General features: G+C 43.7%; 1 long non-coding RNA gene across 2 annotated transcripts; it reads left to right on the top strand.

Moving 5' to 3' along the window:
• The first annotated feature begins 35 nt into the window (after positions 1–35).
• Positions 36–22,741, top strand: LOC120391827. 2 transcript variants are annotated; one of them, XR_005591500.1, is made up of 4 exons: positions 36–146; positions 7,061–7,286; positions 12,336–12,445; positions 22,461–22,741. It is a non-coding gene; the product is annotated as an uncharacterized LOC120391827 (long non-coding RNA). The 2 variants fall into 2 exon arrangements; XR_005591502.1 differs by lacking the exon at positions 7,061–7,286 and having other exon boundaries at positions 52–146.
• Positions 22,742–22,912: the final 171 nt, after the last annotated feature.

Genomic DNA, 22,912 nt, shown 5'->3' with positions numbered 1-22,912 from the left:
GACAAACTCTATGATCAATGTGGGGGTTTGGCAGTCTACACGCCCCCGTCACATAAACAGGGGGTTGAGGGTGGAAGAGCACTGCCTATGAGTCCTCTCCCAGACTTCCTAGGTGACCGGGTCAAGGTCTAAAGTCCAAAATACAGGTGAGGGCCCCTAAGGTCAGGGCAGCATGGCCTAATGGCCAGAGTCAATAGAGCAGCCCTTGGGGACAGGGCAGTGTGGCCTAGTGGCCAGAGTTCAGTGGAGCCACTCTTGGGGTGAAGGGCAGCATGGCCTAGCAGCCAGAGTTCAATGGGGGTGGGGCACCCACCAAGGGGTATGGCAGCCCCGGTAGGGGGGCCCGGGCTCACCTGACTCCACTGGGCTCCTACCCAAGGCCCTAACAGTGGCAGAGCAATTTGCCACTGACTCAGCAGGGGGGTCCTACCAAAAAATGCTGAGGTTTTCCAGGTGGGAGGTACCACTCTGTCACCCTCCCTGGGTCACTTCCTATCGGTATCTGCGTTTGGGTCTCCCCTGAGGCTTTGTATTCTCCGTGGTCATTCGTGCCGGTCGCCTCCTGTGGCGCCTCCAGTTGCCGGGGTTCAAGTGGGCCTGGAGAGGCTCTGATTCCCAGCGCAGGCAGGGGCTGTAGCTGGCCCTCCGCAAGAGCTTCTCAGACAGGTCCTTCCCCTGCAGCATCCAGCCTAGAATGAGCTGGGCTTCCTCCCTTCATACTGCAAGAGCATTTGGAGCATGCCTAGTCCCGCCAGTGAGGCAGGACTTCCGTTGTCGATGATATGGGCTTAACCCTGTCTGGGCTAGTGCGGGGTAAGCAAACCCCATCACAAGGGGATAGATTTCCTGATCTTTGCCTCCAGAAACAGAGGCCTGTATCCAGCAAGCTTCAAAGTCAGCGGTAGTAGCGTGCTGTCTTTTTCAGACCAGCCACTAGAGGGTGAGACTCTCACAAGCTGCAACATTTGAGCAGGTCTGATTGTATCCAGTAGAGGGCAGTGGTGCCCATGCAAACAAAGCAGCAAGATGCAGGCTCGCTGTCTTTCATTTTACACAACACACAGTACTGCCAATAGGCAAGCAACCAAATTGAAAGGGATATTTGGCAGTCCCCTGTGAAATAGCCATAAAACTGAGCTTTCACCCCAAATTTTTAAACCCTATTTCACACAAGGCAGACTTCATCAGGAGAGAGCCAACATGACTCATGACCTCACAATGGGGCAAGTATATTCTGTGGATGAGGGAATAGCTCTTCCGGTGGTATTTCCAACAGGGCCAAATAAGGGAATCACGAGGCATTTTCACGAGCAGGCCTGTTCTCTTGAGATTGCCAGCCTTGAGGGGTTCAGATAAGTTCTGATATGCTCTTCCAAACCTCTGAACTTTTTGATGTTTGCCCATTGCTCACTGAGATCCAGACATTTCAATCTGCTGGTCACATGTGCAACAGTGCACGTTAAAGCTCTGGAATGAAGCAAAGAGAAGGGGTAACTGTGACTTCCAGTCCTCCTCTGTGAAACTTGGCTGCTTCAGTGAAAGAACATGCTCTAGTGGTTAGAGTACGTGAAAAGAGAGTCAGGAGTTGATTTTCATTTGATTCAAACTGGTTCACACATCCCTAATTAAAACAAAAGAGGGGAACACATTTTATGCTCAGTGAATCATGAGACTTAAGTGGCTAACTCTTATCCTCTGTGATGGCAAAATTCCTGCTGACGTCAAGGAGGCAGGATCCAGTTCATAGACAAGAAATGGATTGGTCATTATAAGACAGGTTCAAATGTACCATGAGATAAGACATAATTGGGGCCGATCCTCAGCTGGTGTGAATCAGCGCAGGTCCACTGAAGTCAATGGAGATCCATTGATTTATAGAACCTGAGAATTTGATTATCCAAACATGATTAATTGTTAATAATTCATAAAGGTTATTAATAAATATGCCAGATAATTAATAATTTGTGATTTAGCAGCATTGTCTTTGCAAATTCACTGTAGATGGCATCACCTTGTTACAGGTGATTTTGGAGGAGTGGCTGTAGAGTGGAATCCCCCACATTCAAACACCCCTAAAATTTGAGAGGCTCTGATCACTAATCTGGATTTGAATTCTGTGATTAGGGCCTAGCTTTATAATGGGCTACAGCAGAAATCTGAATCCAAACAACCCTAGCTTTTGAGATTGTTTGAAATCTAGTGACAGATCTGAATCTCAAGCCCATCCTTACTTGATTCCAATACAAATAACAATGTGAGAGTCATATTCCTGGTTTTGTACAATAGAATACACTTACATTACCTTAAGTCTCAAATCCTTCCATCCAGAATCTAGCCTGAATGCCAAGTATAGTCCACAGGAAAGAGCTGTAGGGAAGGAATCACCTCACACAGGCTACAGAGCAGCTAAGCAGTATCTCTCTGATCACTGCTGCCCCCCTGCAACTGCAGTAGCTCTTATAGACCTAAAAGATATTCCCCCTGGGAGGTGGCAGGGTCAGAAGAGAAGATGCACACAGCAGCAAATCCTCATGACACTTTCATGGGAACCATAATAAAACACTTTGCACATAAAGGGCCCAATTCCTCAAAGCACTGAAGCATGCAAATAATCTCACTGAAGTCAATGGGACAGCTCACATGCTTCAAATTAAGCACATAGGTAAATCCTTGGGTGGATAGAGCCATATAGCATTTTGTAATTAAGCGTCTCAAAATGTTTTACAAACATTAGTGAATTAATCTTCATGACAGCCCTGTAAGGTGGCAAGCATTATTAGCCCCATTCTGAAGATGAGGAAGTTAAGGCACAGAGAAGCTAAGGACCAAATCCTGAGAGTTTGCGTATCCCCAGTTCCTATTGAAATCAATGAGAATCTACAGTGCTCAGAACCGTGTGTGGTTAAGCTCAAAGCAACTCATCTGAGGTATTAGAAGAGTTCTATAATGAAGTACAAGACCATTTTTCCTAAGAGAATAACAATGGTGTCCTGGCCAAGTTCCATCTTGGTTGATTGCATTCTGCCTACATACATTCACCCTGTAGTAGTCTTCTTCACTTCCAATCCTAAAATGTTGTGTAAGACTACAAGTTATTGTCAAACTCCTACTGTCTGCATGTCAGCAGTGAGTGAAATGATCCCTAGAGCTATAGTTTGGGGGCAGATCCTCAACGTAGATCCACTGAAGTTGACAGAGCCATGCCAATTTATACCAGCTGAGGGTCTGACCTATAGTTAATACAGCTGTTCAAGTTTGCAAAGTGCTTTGGGATCCCTTGGATTTAAAATAGAAAGATAATCGGGAAAACGTGGATTCTTATCAGAAAGATATTAAGGCAAGTCATCTAGTGAAGTTAATTTCATATCTTGTTTCAATAATGTTCAATGTATGATACTAAAATTATAAGTGGTTAAAAGCAACAACCTCTTTGAAGGAAAAAAATTAAATGCAAAAATATTTCATTGCAAAGTAAACCCCGATTTTTACTTATTTTACTTGTGCTTGTTTCTTTAAATAGGGATGGTGACTAATCAAAATGCTAGTCAAAAATGTTTTTTTTCTCCCCATGGAAAATTTAAATTTTTTTGGTGGAAATTCAAAGCCTCACATGGGAGTTGACATTTGGGTGCCTCATGTTCCTATTCTCCTCTATAGGCTGGGCTCCCTGGTCAGACTCCATCTCCCATGATGCACCACAGTCAGCCCTCTTGGAGGGATGAGGCACGCATCATGAGAATCCCAGGCAACCAAGGCAACTGAACTACAACTCCCATGAGGCACCATGACAGCATCTCCAAATTGAAATATTTCTGTTTGACCAGAATGTTTCTGTTTTCAGGCATTCCATTGTTTGAGTAAAACATCAACTTTCCACAGAAAATGGACACTTTTGTGAAAAATTATATTTATCTAAAATTAATTTTTCTGTCGAAAAACAGCTTTGGCAGAAATTTTTTGAACAGTCCTAATGGCAAACACTTTTCAAACTAAAGAGAAATGCTTTTTGCGGGGTGGAGGAAAGGGGCAGGCATTTTAAGCCAGGCTGAATGCAGTGTAGTTGATTCGTTGGTTTTCTACAGAAAGGCTGCTGGGATAGCATTCTAGACTAAATTCAGCGGATGTGTTTGAATTTGAATGGGAATGGAGTGCTCCCTGTTTGTTTGGTGTTTTCCTTTCTTTGCTTGTTTAACACTAGATATTTGCCTAGAAACAGGATCTTACAGGAACCACTGCCATACTGGATCCATCTAGGATCCATCCTAAAGGGGCCAGTACCAGATGCCACAAAGGAAGGTGTCAAATCCCCATCGCTGACAATTATGGCATTCCTGTTGTACAAATTACTTCCTAATCCCAAATAGTTAGTAGGTCCCGAAGCATGAGAGTTTATATCCCTTGTAAATGCGCACCCTATGTAATGTAACAGGAGATATTCTTATTCAGATAAATGCCAACGCCCAAATGTTCAAACATGGTTACCTAAAATTAGGCAGGTTTTATCCAGTTGTCTAAGAACACTTTCTATTTTGTTTCCACAAAGATTAAAGAGGCCACGATTTTCAAAGTGGATGCCTAAGTTTATTTGGCACCTAAATTGTTGGCCTGATTTTCAAAGTGCTATTGCCAGGTCTCATGATTTTATAGCAAGTTGTGTGATATTTGGTGTTTTTCTTAGGGTATGTCTACACTGCAATTAAATACTCATGGCTGGCCTTTGCCAGCTAATTCGGGCTTGCAGTACTTGGGCTGTGGACCTGTTTAATTGGGGTGTAAATGTTTGGGCTCTTGGACCCTCCCACCTTGCAGGGTCCTAGAGCCCAGGCTTCAGCCTGATCCCAAACATCTATACCACAGTGAAACACCCCCACAGCCTGAGCCCTGCAAGCCCAAGGGCTTGGCTACACTTGAGAGTTGCAGCGCTGGTGGAGGCTTTCCAGCGCTGCAACTTAGTAACTGTCCACACCTGCAAGGCACATCCAGCGCTGCAACTCCCTGGCTGCAGCGCTGGCTGAACACCTGGTCTGCTTGGGGAATAACGAGTGCAGGGCTGGTGATGCAGCGCTGCTCGTCAGGTGTGGCCACACACCAGCGCTGTTATTGGCTTCCAGGGTATTAGGAGATATCCCAGAATGCTTTTAACTAAATTACTCTCTTTGTTTTGTTATGCAGCCTCTCTTTGTTTTGTTGTGAACTCGGGGCTCCGGGACTTCCGGAGCTGCTTATCTAAAAAACAAACACAGCTCCTGTTTGCTGTGATCAATCTGTAACGGACTGTGAACAATCAAATGAGATAAACCCCTGCCTGCCTCATTCACAGGGGTTGAGTGTTTGCTTGACTTGAGAAACGGGGGCGGGGGGGGGGGGAGTCCATGCTGCTTATCTGGTCTGCAGGCTGTTTGCAGTTAAGACTAAGGGGTCGGGAAAATTTTCTGATTTTGCAAGGTAGGGAGCTATTGTCGGCTCCAAAAATCCACTCTCTCTCTCTCCCCCGCTCCCTGTCACACTATACCCCACCCCCCTCTTTTGAAAAGCACGTTGCTGCCACTTGAATGCTGGGATAGCTGCCCATAATGCATCACTCCCAACAGCGCTGCAAATGCTGCAAATGTGGCCACACTGCAGTGCTGGTAGCTGTGAGTGTGGCCACACACCAGCGCTTTCCCTACACAGCTGTACGACCAGCGCTGTAACTCCCAGCGCTGCAACTCTCAAGTGTAGCCAAGCCCCAAGTCAGCTGGCACGGGTCAGTCACAGGGATGTAATTGCCATGTAGACATACTCTTAAAGCTCCAGCTGCTGGAAGAAATGTATTACCTGACAATCTCAGCTTTTTTATAGATATACACAAGCTAAGTCTCTAGCCTCATGGGTGTGGAGAAAAGCTTGAAATTGTGACCCCTAAATGCACATAAAATGAACCTCCAAATGCTTAGATTGTGAACTCTTTGGGGACAGGGACAGTCTTTTTGTTCTGTGTTTGTCCAGGGCCTCACACAATGGGGTTCTGGTCCATGGCTGGGACTTCTAGGTGCTACAGTTATACAAGTAATTAATAATATTTTTAAATCTCATGATTTTGGGAGGCTCAGCATAACTTTTGAACAACTGGGATTGGCAGGACTGCAATTCCCACTGATGTCAGTGGGAGCTGCTGGTTGCTCAGCATTTTTTTTGAAGTTCAAGCCACTTGAAATCAGTAGAAGTAAGGTCCCTAAATCTGAGGATTGAGAATCTGGTCCAAGGACCCTACCCAGTCACCTGCTTTTGAAAGTCTTGGCCAAAGTGCATGAAGCAAATGTGACTGTAAAACACATAAGCTACTGCACCAGGATTCTTATACAGTTTCCCTGTGAACACAAAACATGAAGAAGTCTCACAGTTGCTGTTTCTGCCCTTCAGCAACTTTTAATTTGTGATGATTGACACCACACCTACGCAATGTATCATTACCATCCACAAGAAGCATCAGATCTGTTTTCGGATAGCAAATTGTTAGGTATTGTCAATAACTGACAGTGGCCTCCAGGAGATGCTTCTTTATTCCTTTGTTTTTCCAAAGCCCCTATAAATTGCTGCTAGCATGTACCAAACAAAGCCAGTGTCAAGCAGTGCATCTGTTTGAAGAATAGCACACAAAGCCTGATCCTCCACTGCCTTGCACCTTGTCTTAGCAATGATAATTGAGGAGAGTATGTGCAAAGTAGGTGTAAAACACAGCCACTCCAATTTGGTAGCAATTTATACTGGCTTTGCACAGAGTAAATGCTGGCACAAGGCAGTGGAGAATCAGGCCCATCTTATTTATATAGCAGTGTTCATTCAGGAGGATCTCCAAATACTTCCTGAACTTTTATGTATTGAGGGCTCATGTCTTCAAGGTACTGAGCATCTACTGTGAGTCCAGTGGGACTTACTTCCAGGCATTTCATTGTAAGCTGAGGGTGCAAAGAACCTTGCAGGATCAAGCCCTGAATTACTCCCTTGAGTTACTTGCTCTGGGATAAATTCTCAGATCTCATGGCAGATCATAAGTTTGGTGTTCTTCTTTCCTATGCAGAACTCTGATAAACATCAGTGGGAGTTTTGAGTATGTAAGGACTGAACTCCCAGAATATCACGTAAGACCTTCTGTGTGTGCATGAAAAGAGAATTTTGCCCTGCATATATGAAACACTTCACCCACCTCCAGGGTGAAACAGCTCCTGCTTAATAATGCGTAGCAACATCACAGGACAGGAAGTGAAGAATACAATATCTTATTGAAATAACAGGGGGAAATGTGGGTAAGTAGAACGTGTAACCCAAACTGAAGTTTGATCAGGATACTTGGTTAATACCCCTCATATTGGGAAAAGGACATGGACTCTTTAATGACCACAAGTGATTAGGGCCTTGGTTTTACATCTCATCTGAAATTCAGCATCTCCAGCAGCACAGTGCCCCCAGACACCACACTTGGGCACTGGTTCAACAGTGATTCAGAGGGAAGAATGCCACCTACTGAATCACCACGTTCCACAGCACATGGGTTTTCTCTACTGGTTTGCCATCCAAGTACTGACCAAGCCTAAACATGTTTAGCTGCAAGAGCTAACAAGATCACAGCCCAAGGTGGGACAGTGGTATAAAATGCATGTATCTTGAACTTCAATGTGGCAAGGCTAACTCAAATGAGAATAGCTATTCTGAGGTTGATTGCTTGATTTGTAGGACAATAAATGCCATTTCCATCTCAGGGAAACATTGGATATTCTAGATGTTCAACTCCTCCCTTCAGACTCTCCTTAGAAATAGCCTGAATGAAGGCTGAATTGAATGAATCATCTATTCTAGGTCCATATTTGCAAAGTGGGGAAGGAGAATGGATTCAGTTGTGCAAGGTATTGTTCTGCTGGGCAACCACACCACTTTATAGAAGCTGTTGAGCATGATAGGAGCCTTCCATCCAGGCTAAGCAAGGGAACAATAAAATGCCTCTTTGTTTAGTAATAGCTGAAACAATGGAAAACCACCACACAAGGACTACACAGATGTGAGCAGTGGCTGAGCCATGCAGCCCAAAGGTTTTCCCAGGGGTGTGATAAACACAGGGGCTGGGGATTGATTTGATTTCACATCTGTGACTGTGGTGGGAGCTGCAGGGAAGAGAAGCAGCAGAAACACCACAAAAGAAGAGCGTAAATGCATCAAGGATGCCAAGATACAGCCAGAGATGCATTGGTAATGTGACCCTGAGGAAAGCAAAGAGAGAGAGATTTTGGGTAAAGCGCTGGTTGGAAAAAGGCTTGGGAGCAAAGAAATTGTCTTGGCAACTTGATTCTTACTGCCTTCAGGGAAACAGGACTTTGTGTCTATTCTTTGTAAAGAAACAGGAGTGCATCAAAGAAATACCTGACTCCATCATCAGTTTCTCCTCCTAACAGTAACAACCCACAAAATTGGCTAACCACTTGGATCAAAAGGGGCAACAGAGGCAGTATATGTTCCATACTCATCTCCTGGAAATATTTGAGCCTCTCAGGAACTATGAGAGAGTACTTGGACCCAAGGACATTGTTGATCTGTACCCTGTTTAGCCTTAATATTTCCTTGGAAATTATATTGAATCCATCTGGGAAAGCACAAAGAGAGGCTGAGGTAGAAATAGAAGATCTTTAACATTTTCTCTAATCCCCAGAGAGAACCTCTGACCCCTACAAGCTGGGCAGTTTACCTTGTATGCCTGTCCCAAGGTTTATCAGATTCCCCTTGTCTGCAGCATCTCAAAGAAGGAACCATTTAGGTGTGGAATATTTATACTCCATGTCCTTAGTTACAAGCACAACAAACTGCACCCAGATACATTCTTTGACTACAAAAAATCCAAATAATAAAAGTAATGAACATTAAAGTAATTTGTAGTCTAAAAGCCATCACCCCGCACTTGCTGGAGGATACATGTTCCATAAGTCGTGGCACAATGCACATTACAGCTATGTGAGTTTTTCATTATGAAACCCAAACCCACATAAAAGAATCATCTGGATTTGTTTTTGTTTGTGAACCTGAAGCTCACTCTGGGTGTCCCAATTGTGGGGTTGTACAGTTGCAAATGCACCCTTGTTTTTATTCTTACCCATAGGCTATCCTTCCAACAGGCCACCAGGGTCCCCTTTGTCTCTAAAGTTTTTTGGGAGGGGGAACAGTGGTCCAGGTAGCATTCAATAGTCCTACCTGCCCGTGTCCCCACCACACATACATCTTTCCATGTCTGCAAGTAGAAGACAGCTGATCCCTCCCAACCATCTTCAAAGGGTGCTGGATAGCTGTTCATCCCACCTTGCTTCTTTGGGTTGGTAACTTGGTCTGACTCCACTACCTAATCCAAGCCACATAAAGGTCATCTTGGGTGTTGGAGGCTGCCCAGTCTTACCCAGTGGGTGGCAAGAGCTTGCTTCTACGGCTGCCTCTTGCTACTGAGCATCTCAGAAACTCATACGTGTTTTCTAGGTAAATGTCTTGAAAATCCCAAGAGATGGGGATGGAGACAACTGTCCCCTTCCTGAAGACAGTGTGTGGGGTGCAGGGCTGGGAGGTCTGTTGGCTGGTGAGGATGGGGGTGTAGAAGACATCTCAGTGATGTGAGGAGGAGCAGCATCTCAGTGAAAGAGATTCGTATATTATTGTCATAGAAATGTAGGGCTGGAATGGGTCATCTTGTCCATCCCCTTTTGCTGAGGTAAGAATAAGTATACACAGACCATCCCCAACAGCTGTTTGTCCAACCTGTTCTTAAAAACCTCCAATGATGTGGATTCAACAACCTCCCAAGGTAACCTGTTCCAGTGCTTAACTATCCTTATAGTTTTCTAACAGCATCTCTGTGACCATGGTCAAGTAACTTGATCTTTCAACCTTAATTGCCCCATCTGTAAAATGGGGGTAATTATATTTATTTATTTACCCCATGCAGCAATGTGCTTATCAATAGCTAATGTTTGTACAGCACTGCAGAGGTAAATATTATTCAAAGCAAGAGATGGGGAGGACTGCGGAGAGAAAACAATATATGGGTAAGAGTAAGGGGGACAGAAAAACACAGGGATTAAAGGAGCCAGAAAAAATAGAATATGGAGCAAAAGAGGAGAGATTAAGGGGCTTGACAACAAAGGACAGGGTGAATATGAAATGAAAGAAATGAGTAGGGGAGAGAAAATACGAGAAATGTGAACAAAGAGAAAATGTTGTGAACGATGGGTTGGAAAGAAAGAAAGAAAGAAAGAAAGAAAGAAAGAAAGAAAGAAAGAAAGAAAGAAAGAAAGAGTTAGCTCTATCTATGGTACTTTTATAGACCCTGTTACTATTGTATCAAAGTACCAGTTGAATGGGTCAGACAGAAGAAGAAGAAAAGGAAACAGAAAAATAGAAGAAGGAAATAAGCGAGAAAAGGTGCAGGTAACTTTTAATTAGAGCTGTTTAAAATATTTTTGACAACTTTTTTTTTTCCAAAAAATTAGCTTTTATCAAAAAAGAAAATTCTTCATGAAAATTTTTTGTTTGCAACAAAAGTATTCAGGTTTTTGTTTAAAAAAAAAAGGAAACCACACCAAAAAAACATGTTTTCAGTTTTCAGCAACTGAAAACTTTCTGGTTTTCAGTTTTTGGTGAGAAGCTGACATTCTTTGTGGGGAAAATAATTATTTCCCAATCACCTCTATTTTTAGATTAGTGAACTTATACTCTACTTTTACAATACTTATACATTGCACTAGAGCTTCTTCACAGCACTGGCAGTAGGACAAAACAAAGAGCTGTAAAGGGCCTTACTGTAAATAAGAAACCCAATGTATTTAGGCCCCTTCATTTTATTGTCATTCACTGGTCATCATCCTTTATCTCTGTATGTTGGGGTGAAAGGCATGGGATGGCTCCTTTAGCACTACTTTATGGCAAATCTGTTAGCAAGAGTTCTTGCTTATTATAAAATTGTTAAAAATATTCATGTTCCCTTTCCCGCCAAAATGCAAGGGCCATGCATAGAATGTGCAGGAGTGACTTTAAGTAGGCGTGATGCCTGCACTATACCTTGAATGTGTAATTGATCCTTGGATCATCCACGTGCTTTTGCTGGTATGTAAGTCTGAAATGGTGGTTAAGCTAATGGCGCACCAAGAGAGATAAATCATGGCTGACTGTCAGAACAGTCAATTATAATGGTTAATGCAAATGAGGCATCTTAGTGTGTGTGTTTCCTAAAGCCCATGGAAATTTGTATTAGTGGCACTCATCCCATTTATAATTTTTTGTGCTTCAGGGAATGAGGAAAATTACACAGATGATCATGGGAAAGTTTACACAGAAAGATTCAGCCAGCGTATCGTTTGTTTTAATATGCTGCAAGCATGATAACTGTCACTCTTTGATTTCCTCTCCAAGCATTTAACATCAGGCACAATCAGCTCATTATGGACTCTTATGATGCCTCCAATGGAACAGGGAGGAATTGGGGGCATGGATCTGCTCCCTCCCCATCTACCACATGGTGGCTCGTGAAGCTTGCCAGCCACATGTGGTAGTACTCTGCACCCCCGGGAGGATGCAGTACCAGGCAGACCACTCTTGCATGCCCAAGAGCCCTGGAAGACATTCTGCCTAGGGCAATGATCCTGATTTCCTTACTCACAGTGTGACCTGACTGCACAAGTAGTCCTACTGAAACCAAGGGGGAAAGTCATGGGGCAGGGAGCCATCCAACATAAGTAAAGGGGTTGGAATCTAGTCACTGTGGCGCTACAGGTAGGTATTAATCTCGCCCTGGTGACATTAATATGGCAGATTAGGGTGTAGTCCAGCAAGAGAAATTGTTTTATTGACATGATTTGTTTTGATGGCTCCTCCAACAGAGCGACTCATTCACTGTAGTGTTCATTCAACTGCTTTTGTGGGAAATTTCACCAAGACAGAGCACTCTTGCCTTTAGTAATAATACTTAGCATTTGTATGCGACTTTATACATTCATAGCACTGTACAAACATTGACTAATTCATCTTATCTGTTTGTTTAATGGCAGTTGCCTGCAGCTCTGAGGTAGCTGAAGTTGGTTTGATCCCAGTCAGACATCTTTCAGCATCAGGGCTGTTATCTGAATAATTTCCCATCTTAGTCACTGTTAAAGATTTGTGGCCGGATTCTGCTCTTAGTTACACCAGCGTTAATCCAAAGTGATTCCACTGACTTCAGTGGAAAGACTTTGGGTTTACACCAGTGGAAATAACAGCAAAATGTGGCTGCTCAGGTTAAGGAAGGAAAAGATCACGAAGATACTTATAATTTTGGATTTTGTCTTTTACAGTTCAACTATGCTCACTAAAGGCCGAACTCTGCTCTCAGAAACATATCTGCCACTGCTGTTGACTTGATAGGAACTGCAAGCATGCATATCAAGATAGAATTTGTCCACAGGTAATAAGGGTGGGTGGGTGAATCCAGAGTTCATAGACTCAAGTGGAATTATACTTTGGAAAGAGCTAACTGAGCAGTCACACCCATCACATTAAATGGAATTTATTTTTTGATTTTGTTACCTTAATTCTGTGCCAGGTTGCACCACCCTTACTCTAGTACCTTATCCACACATAGTCCCTTTGATTTCAATTCAGCTACCTGCAGAGTAAGATTACTGCTCAGGGTGAGTCACAGTCTAACCCACGGGGTCTCTAAGCACTGTAGTTGGTACACAGAAGATGTGGAATTAGGGCTGGCAGGGACAGAGAAATATCTCTGATTTAAGAAGGAGCCCACAGTGTGAAAACGACTAAGAACCTCTGGCATAGTCTATTAAATGGCCCGAAAAGTACAGAGAATGAACACCCCCCACCCCCAGGGATATCTATGACCTTATAGGGTTAACTAGGTTGTATTCATTTTACTTCCTTGTTTTCCACTATAATCTTAAATATGGACAGCCCAGTTTTTTCTTTACCCTACTAGGGTTATTGCAGATAGGGCCTGATCTTGCTCCCAATAAACTCAATGGCAATGCTGATAGTTGAGACACTGCATGCTGCAATCAGTGTCTTCTCTATGCCAGGAAACGCATCTTACTTAGCCATAGGAAAGGGGGTACCCAGCGCCACTGACACTGCTAGCCTGTCTCCTCAGCCAACGCCTCACCCATCCCTGTAAGCAGCACCCTCTGCTGGAACCAGCTAGAACTCAGTGAGTTTCCTCTCACTATGTAAACAGATTATTATTATTGCTAATTATTTATATAGCAGCTAAAATGTGCTAGGTGGCCAGCAAACACACAATACAACAGGCCCCTGTCCCAAAATGCTTACAATCTCAGGGCCAGAGTGTGAACCCCTGACTCCCATTGGTGAGTAGTTACTCGCATGCTCTGTCCCCTTTGATGTCAATGGAACTACTCTTGCAGGAACTGCTTACCCATGTGAGTAGAGCTCCTTGACATTTTGCCGTCAAAAACATTTTTTTGACTGAAAATGACTTTTTTTCCATAAACAAGCACTGTCATGAGAAATTATTTTATTTGAAATTTTCCAGTTTTCAGGGCTTTTTCTTCTTCTCTCCCTTGTTTCCTTCCCTTTTTTTTTTCTTTATCCCTTTTTCCATTTTGCCTCTAGGAAAAGGAGGAAAAAATTGAAAAAAGAAGGGAAAAAAAGAAAAAAAATAATTCTAGGGTTTTTTTGTCAAAAACTTGGAAAAAATCATAAACTATTGGGGAAAAATTTCCTCTGGAAAATAATTAGCATTTTCCAAACAGCTCTAAATGCGAGTCAGAGGTTCACAATTTAGGATAATATACAGACAAAGTAGTGGGGGAAGGTAGCAGGATTGGAAGAAAGAAGGAAGTTCCAGACAATAACGTGTAAGGATGGGAGGAGAGTAGAGACAGACCCAGTTATAAGGTTCTTTGTGCATTATGGGATTTAGTGTGTTAGCTCCTTAATCTTTATGTTTTTATTTTAAAAATAAAGTTTTTAAATTGTTTATAAGAAATTAGAAAACTGTTGTTTGAGGGACTGTAGGACAAGGTATTTTTGAGGCAGGGTTTGGAGGAAGGTGGGGGGAGATTGCAAGGCATACTTCATTATCAAGATTCCTTCTAGGAGCAATATAAAATATCAAAAACTCCAGAGTGTGTAGTAAAGAAATCCTTGTTGTGTTGTCAGCCCTTCTATCCCCAAAGCACAGGCCGCTGTCACGTGAGTTGACTAAGGCCTAAATTTTCAAAGGTGACTAGAGATTTTGGCAGTGCTCGGTTTACAATGGCGCCAATGGCACCATGGAGCCAGGCCCATGCTCTGAAGGGGCCCCGACCTTCTGTGCTTGCACTGAGCTCTGAGACCCCGCCAGCCTGCTGACTCCCCCTGCCCATCACTTGCTCCTCTCAGCCTGCCCGCCAGCTGGCCGAGGGCTCCTCTCCACCCCCTGGCAGGGGTGGCTCCAGGCACCAGTGCAGCAAGCACGTGCCTCAGGTGGCAAGCCACAGGGGGCGACCTGCCGGTCGCTGTGAGGGCAGCAGTCAGGCCGCCTTTGGCATACCTGCAAGAGGTCCGCCGGTCCTGCGGCCTCAGCAGCAATTCGGCGATGGGTACGCCGAAGGTGCGGGACCAGCAGATCACCCACAGAAATGCCGCTGAATCCACATGACCGTGGACTGCCCGCAGGCATGCCGCCGAATCCGCGGGACTGGGGACCGCCCGCAGGCATGCTGCCGAAGGCCGCCTGACTGCCATGCTTGGGGCAGCAGAAAATATAGAGTCGCCCTTGCCCCCTGGCCTCACCTGATGGCTTCTCTCGGCCTCCTGGCCAGACCCCAGTGCACCTCCGACTCTGGGCAGTCTCTGCTTCCCAACACCTGTGGGGCTTCACCTGTCTCCCTGGAGCTGAGCCACCTGGGACTGGTGCAGAAGCCTGGCCAGTCTCGGCCAGTTGGGGAGGGAGGAACAGGGTGGGTGTGCTGGGCTGTGAGGGGGCAGGGAAGATCTCTGTGTCTTGGGGCACTAGGGAGTGGGGGTTCTATGTGGGGTGCTGTGCATTTGTGACAGGGTCTGGGGTGGGGTGCTTTTGGTTTTCAAATTTTCACCCCCCCCAAATTAAAATAATAATAAAAAAAAACATGGACAATGTGAATAAAATTATTTTTCCCTATTTGCATCAAAATTGTCCACAGACAAAACTCCCATTAGATAGTTGCATTTTGCCAGGAGAGTAGAATTGTCAATGACAGTCCTCATCCTGGGACATCAGACCATCTTTGAGGATCTCTGGGCTTAGATCTTCAAGCACCTTGCAGATGAGGACCAAGACTTGAGCATGACATGATATTCTATGGAGAGTTGGCAGAGAAAGTAGTGGGCATTTTTGAAGAAATGGAGAGCTCAAGTTGCAGCCTCTGGACCCAGAATAAAACACCAGGGCAAAGCCAAGTTTTCAGTTTGCAGGTTCACCATGCTCTGTAGTCTATACAATCCCCATTTATTGTGAATTCATTTTCTTTCCCTTACTATGGAAATTCTGATAGATGAGGAGGGATCTTATGACTCTGGAGCCAGTCCTCACTGGCCAAACCATCTTCATCTTTATTAGTCAATGCTTCACTGTTGTTTGAAGGGTTAATTTCTATCTTCTTCCTGCTATGTTTGATGGTTGTTTTGGGTAAGACACAGCATGCCAAGAATCTAGCCAACTTGCATACAACATTATAGAAAAACACTTTGCGAGATGTCTGAAATGTATTTATAAGAGGTCAACAGTTCTTGAAAGAACCAATCCAGTAAACCTTTCAAATTATTTCCCCTTAAGGAAAAAGCTCCACTCATTTAGGCCCTGATTCAGCAAAGCACTTAAGTGCATGTTTAACTTTAAGCAGATGAGTAGTCTCACTAAAATCAATGAAACTATTTATGGACTTAAAAGTAAAGGTTGTGCTTAAGTAATTTGCTGAATTTGGGCCTTAATGCATTACTGGAATGTGCTCAGATACCATGGTGATAGGCTTGGTATACGATTCTGACAGCCATCTTGACAAGAGGCTACTCACTGTCACTTAAAAACTGAATGTGATGGCATCAGATTTCCCATGCCTCTGTAATTCCAGGGCCAAAGACTCCTAGAAGCAAAAGTTGTGAAATATATAAGAAAGGCTGTTCTCACCATGTTTTGTTTCCAGCCTGACTGGAAGCAGAATTAGTGGGAAGCTCCCGAGAAAGAGACTGTCCTTGCAAAATTTCACTTTCAGTTCTGCAGCTCCAAGGGGTCTGGGCCAGTTGAGCTTTAACCAGAGTGCTGTAATGCAATCCTGATCAGGGACATTTGACCACAATTACACCAGAGGCCTCATTGGCTGATTAATCTTGAAAAGTTCACCCACTCTAGGAAGCTGTGCCCCTTTCTGACCTTACCATGGCCTTCATGCTTTCACATGAAGGTGTGTTTGACAATCGTGATGTTAGGCGCCATCTGCTGAAGCTCACCTTTAGCAGCCCATTGTGTTTTGTTGCCCACTGGGACGTGTAAGTGCAGTTTTTGCACAGGGCGGAACTGTTTGACAGTCTAGCCCACTGTGTCCTTGTTGCTCCATATAGTGCTGCTATTGCTGTCCCAAGCTTTGATAAGGCTAGTGGCTGAGATAGCTACTGTACTTTCAAGTCTGCCTCCAAATAAGCGGCTCCCTTTCATCTGTGTTTTATTGCCAAGGACAGAGACAGACAGGCTGGCTAATAAGTAATAGGGAACCTTGCTGAGTCTCAGAGTCCTCTTGATCAGGTGATCTTTGTTTTATATGTTTATAATTCTATTGTGTGAGGAGCAGGTGAGGTCTGGCATGTGGTGTGTGTGCGCGCTGGGGAGGACACATGCCTGTGAAAGGAATTCAGCCATAAGGCAAGTTGATGGGCAGAACTGTTTCAGTCCTTTGCTCTTTTCAAAGCACAAAGGTGTTCAAAATCTGAATGGGTATCAGTTTCTAGCCACTGTGTGTCATGGAGCTAGAGCAAAGTCTGTAAAGAAAGATCCGTTGAGTCAGATAAAATCTTATACTGTATCAAATCAATGAAATGCAAAGTTAAGGATTCATTAAAAAAACAAAACAAAAGAAAAGCATTTGGAAATCTGGAAATTCAGCAGTAAGGTTCCTCAACAACTTTAACTCTGTCTCTGATGCTACCATGCTACTTCACCCATGTGACACAGAGCCAGCTGTATGGTAACTATCACAGTTAATCTCAGACACTTCCTCTTTACCTTCTATGGGCCAAAGGTAAGAGGTTAACTTATCTGGTTGTAGAACAAGGTGTTTTGTAGAATACAGCCAATATAAGACCATAAGAACAGCCATACTGGGTCAGACCAATGGTCCATCTAGCCCAGAATCCTGTCTTCAGACAGTGGCCAATGCCAAATGCTTCAGAAGGAATGAACAGGGCTATTATCGGGTGATTGGAAGCTATTGGGAGTAGCCAAAACTTTCCAATTTGGTTTAATAATCTTTTAATCTGAAATAGTGCATCTGTCATTACAACCATAGGTCTCTCTGAATGATGGCTTTTCTCTGGCAGTTTCCTTAAAGTGGGGTTTCTCCCCCCCCAACACCCCAAAAACCCTTTTAAATAACTTTATTGTATGAAAAAAATGACACTGGTGGAGTAGCTACAATATGAAGCAAAGACAGAGGCAAGGACCAGGATTCCTGCAGATCTCAGAAGCTCCTCTTGACTTATAAATCCCCGCTATTTGTTTTCTATAGCATATGTAACATAAAAACCTCTGCATTGTACTTGGATGTGCCTAGCTGCACTGCATCCCTCACAGGAGTCCCTCATTAGCCACATCCCACTCCAGTGTCCTTGTGATAGTTCTTAGAGCTGCTTGGAGCTTTCAGATGTAGACATATTCAACCTTGTATGTTGGACCTCCTCCAGTTTAGAAGTGAATTTTTGTTTCTCTAGCCTAAAAGAAAATTAGGCTTACATTTTAAAAAAATGGTTTTTATTTTTCAAACTTTTCAGCAATGCTTGATTCCACCTGATCCCAGGAAGTGCCAGAGTGGTATGTCAAAGGGTATTCTGCGCATACTTCCAACTAACCCTAAAGGGGGAATTGCTGGAAAGCTCCCAGTAGGTTCTCTTATGAGACTTCCAGACCAATTTTGCAGACCAAAGGGGTCTGAACAGAATGTCTAAGCTTCAGCTAGGAAACTGAGGCCAGACTCTATTCTCATTTACACTGGTGTAAATCAGGAGTAACTCAGCTGAACTGAATGGAATGGCAGCAGTGTAAAATCAGTATGAGAAAGAGGAAACTCAGACCCGTACATGTTCATTATTGATTTGTTTGTTTCAGTAACACCCACCATGTGCTAGGTACTATTCAAACATCCTGGAAGGAATAATGCTTGCTCTAAAGAACTCATCAGCTAAAAGGACAAAAAAAAAAGAGGGAGAGGAAGGGATTAGGATGCAAGTAAATTGTTCAAAGTGATGATTGGCTTTGTCTCGATAATACTGTAGTTTTGAATTGATCTACATTGAGACTGGAAGGGTTGGTTTCTGAAGTAGGTGTGTGTGTGTATATATATATATATATTATAATATATATATATAATATATAAAAAATACCACCTCCAACTTACCTTGAACTGTGCCATTATTAGTCAGCTGATTTCTTGTAAGTGTCTTTGGGGTGTTTATCCTAACTGCAATGAATCACCACACCCTTTGAGGTCCACCCACCAGTAGTTTTCAATAACATTTGTTAGTCGACAGAATGATTCTCAGTTTTTTGTTTTGTTTGATACTAACATAAGTGAAGGGATTTTATGGTTGGTGGCTTCCTACAAATCGAAGTATGAACAGCAAGATCATGGTTATGATGAATTTGTTGATTTATATGGTGTTAGTGTTCAAAATGTGCTACGCACTGTATAAACACATAGGAAAAGACAGCCCCAGACCTGAAGAACTGCCAGTCTAACCAGACTGTTGAAGGGTGGGGGGAAAGGATAGCTCATACATGCAAAGCAATGGGGATGATGGCACCACACACCATATTCGTAATAGATTTTTGGGCCAGATTTACAAAGGTATTTAGGACCTAAAGATGCAAATAGGTGCCCAATAAGAGTCCCAGAAGCACCTAATCAGGTTAAGTACCAACTCCCATGGACTGTCAGTGGGAGTAAGGCACCTAATTCACTTAGATACTGTTCGGAAATCCCAGTGGGCACCTATCTGCATTTTAGGCACTGAATGCATTTGTAAATCCTCTATCCCAGATCCTCAAAGGTATTTAGGAACCGGACTCCCAAAGAAGACATCTTTGAGGATCAGGGTCTAGGTACCTATCTGCATCTTTAGGTACCTAAATGCCTTTGTAAATCTGGCCTTTTGTTATTTGGTAAAGTTCTGATTAGACACTTGTTTTATTTATACCGGAAAACATTAATTGTGAGGGGTAGTCCCTGGAGCTGAAGTGAAGAGAAGAATGATGGGAAGAGACTGAGGGTATAAGAGTGAGTAAAGGAGAAGAAACTATGAGAAGGGAGGTTGAAGGGGTAAAGGAGAGAAGAGGAGGTTGCAAAGCAGAATGGGCAGCAAGAGCCAGGTTGGGCAGCTGGATGGTTCCAGTGTTAGGGAGAGGGATGGGAAGAAGGGTAATACAACAAAGGTGAAAAGAAATACCCAGGGTCCAAAGGCCAGATTCTCATGCATGATAACCATGCTCACTGCATCACCTAGGGGGCCTCAGTAGCTTTCAGCCATCCCGTCTCATTCCTGAACAGGTCTGCTTTGACTTGCAGCAGAGAGAATGTGCCAGAATGCACCTGAATGCAGTATGCCCTGGCCATGCTGCCCCAGGATACCCTGTACACTGGGTAATGGGGGAAGCAGGAACTGGTGACAGAGCCAGCTAGGCAGGCTCTATGCCACCCAGGCATTCCCCTTAACTCCACTCCTCAGTGTGGGCTCCAGGAGATGTTCCAGGTTTCAGAGCTGGTATGTCAGGAGTTTCCTCCATGCTGTAGTTCCCCATGTAAAGGAGAGGCGACTGGGCAATTGCTTGGGACACAATTGCACGTACCTTTGACTCATAAACTAGCTCCTGACAGGCTTGCTCTTCAAAAATAAAGGGCAGGCAATCAGTGCTTGAGCTGGAACAATAACAAAGCAAATCTACCGGGGTGTGTAATTGAGATAAAAGCACTTTCTTGTACCCTGCTGCTCTGGTTCTATCTACTGTGGCCCTTTCACTCTTTCTCAGAGGATTGTAATATTTCACTGTGTAGCAGCCTGTGTCCAGCCTGTCTGATATGGATTTTTATCTGCTGTATAAATATTAATGGGTAGGTCATTTATAGGGATTGAATTTGGGAATCAAAGAGTCTCATGCTTTTAGTGTCAGAGATCCCAAGTCCATTCCCCACAGGTGGCCTGCCCACGAGTCTCATTACCGGGAGGATTTCAATCATTTGTTTTCTGAATAGAGACATCACTAGTGCTACTGATTTTATGTGGAAGGCACTCGGATAGTGTGGTGATGGGTGGCAGTATGTGGCAGGGCATGCATTCCAAACATCCTCCCTCTTCCACAAACATTAGACCACTCTGAGACCTTCTTACTTGAGAACAACAGCAGGTACTTTATTTACGGTGTCTCAATCCCACCACCAGCACACATCAGTGCATCCACACCTTCGCCCTGTTCTCCACCTTTCTGGCCCCTTCTCTTGGAAGGGTGGAGCAGGAGTTGCCATATCTTGTCAAGGTCTTCTCACCTTGTCTCTCTCACCCCACTTCCTGCTCAAGCACTTTCATCCTGTGCTCTTGTTAAACCACTTGCCCGTTAATCAGCTAATTGGCTTATTACCTTCCTAAACCCAATCTGGCCTGGTAATCAGGCACACCCTGAACAATTAGGCTTTCACCAGAGGGCTAATTTAAGCTCCATCTCTCAGCACTCTGTCACATAGTACTAGGGCCGGCTCCAGGCACCAGTGCAGCAAGCAGGTGCTTGGGGTGGCCAACAGAAAGAGGTGGCACATCCGACTCTTCAGCGGCAATTCGGCGGGTCCTTCCGTCCCTCTAGGAGGGAAGGACCTGCTGCCAAATTGCCACCAAAGAATGAAGCGGCGGCGGAAGAGCTGCTGCCGAAGTGCTGCCGATCGCGGCTTATTTTTTTGTTTTTTCCCCGCTGCTTGGGGTGGCAAAAACACTGGAACCAGCCCTGCATAGTACAGTGTCTCTCAGTCTTTCCAGACTACTGTACCTCTTTCAGGAGTCTGATTTGTCTTGCATACCCCAAGTTTCACCTCACTTAAAAACTACTAGCTTACAAAATCAGACATAAAAATACAAAAGTACCACAGCACGCTATTACTGAAAAATCGCTTCCTTTCTCATTTTTACTACATAATTATAAAATAAATCAATTGGAATATAAATATTTTACTTACATTTCAGTGTATAGTATACAGAGCAGTATAAACAAGTCATTATCTGTATGAAATTTTAGTTTGTACTGACTTTGCTAGTGCTTTTCTGTTTTAACATTAGGCAAATATCTAGACGAGTTAATGTATACTCTGGAAGACCCCAGGGGTACGCAAATCCCTGGTTGAGAACCACTGACATAGTATAAAACCCCAAGATAGATACATAGACTGTATGCTAAAATATCGTAAGCAAAGATGTCTAAAAGGCCTGCTTACAGAAATAAAGTTGACTTCAAACTGCATCTTTAGTACTTTAGCTCTACAACTGAGTAGCTAATGGGCATATGGTATATACAAGATATTTTGGTTGGGAGAAGATGGAAGAGAATTACTATTTTCAGGTGATAGAATCTACTCAAATATCTAATATCCATGCAGTTGTGTAACAGGAAGAGATCTTGTTTAGTACAAGTTCATATTAGAAACAGGGTGTCTTTTGTTTCATGGTTAATGAAAGAAAGGAAGCAACTGGCTTGTGACTATCCAGACATCCTCACTGGAAAAGCAGAGGTGATGACACACAGACACACTCTCTCTGTCGAATCATGCTCTCAGAAGTACCTCATGCTGCTTTTTCCTCTAAAAGGCATCAAAATGTCTACCATGCTGCAAATCCAGGTCATTTAGCACTAGTGTGTAACATTCACTACCTGTTCATGCTTACCGATAGTGTCGCATCATTTCCTTGGACTCTGCCATGAGTCTGCAATGATCTGTTGTCTCTTGTACTTAGATAGCGAGCTCTTTGGGGCAGTAATGATATTTTTGTTCTGTGTTTGTACAGCACCTAGCACAGCGGGACTAGGGCTCCTAGGTGCTATGAACATCATCACCATTTCAGTTTAGGGCCTCACTAGCAATGCTTTCCATAGCACTCACCCAAGTGTTCACATTGAACCAACTTTTATTTTATTTTTTCTTTCTATTTCTATAAAATTGTCTCTCTTGTTTTGCTTAAACCAGACAGAACTGGATATCTGGCTATTCTATGGGGGACCTGTTGGTTGGCACATATGGAAAAAATAAGCCAAGATCTTGGGAAAGGCAGAGGAAGGAGAAGGAAACACTACCTGTGAACCAGGTCATAGGTATGAAGAGAACCATTAGTCTTCTCCAAAGCAGCACCACAGAATGGATGGGAAGGACCACTATGGAAATGAGAAAGGATGAATAAGCTAAGAGGCAAGAGCTACAATAAATAGGTTCAGTGGAGATTCCACAGTTAATCTCTCCTCAGTACACACTTACAGGCAAGTAAAGTATTGGTGATGCTTAGAAATCACCACTTTCCCCTGCTCTTTGCTTGGCTCTCTGAACAGACCTTTGAAAGACAGGTGCCTGCAGAACCTGTCTCTCTCTCTCTCTCTCTCTCTGCTCATCTCCCTTTCTCCAGACTGCAAAGGTCACACTACAGC

The sequence above is a fragment of the Mauremys reevesii genome, linkage group 1 (assembly GCF_016161935.1).
Source record: "Mauremys reevesii isolate NIE-2019 linkage group 1, ASM1616193v1, whole genome shotgun sequence".
Taxonomy (NCBI): domain Eukaryota; kingdom Metazoa; phylum Chordata; order Testudines; family Geoemydidae; genus Mauremys; species Mauremys reevesii.
Note: the sequence above shows the minus strand (reverse complement) of the source record. Positions and strands in the feature narration are given on the sequence as shown.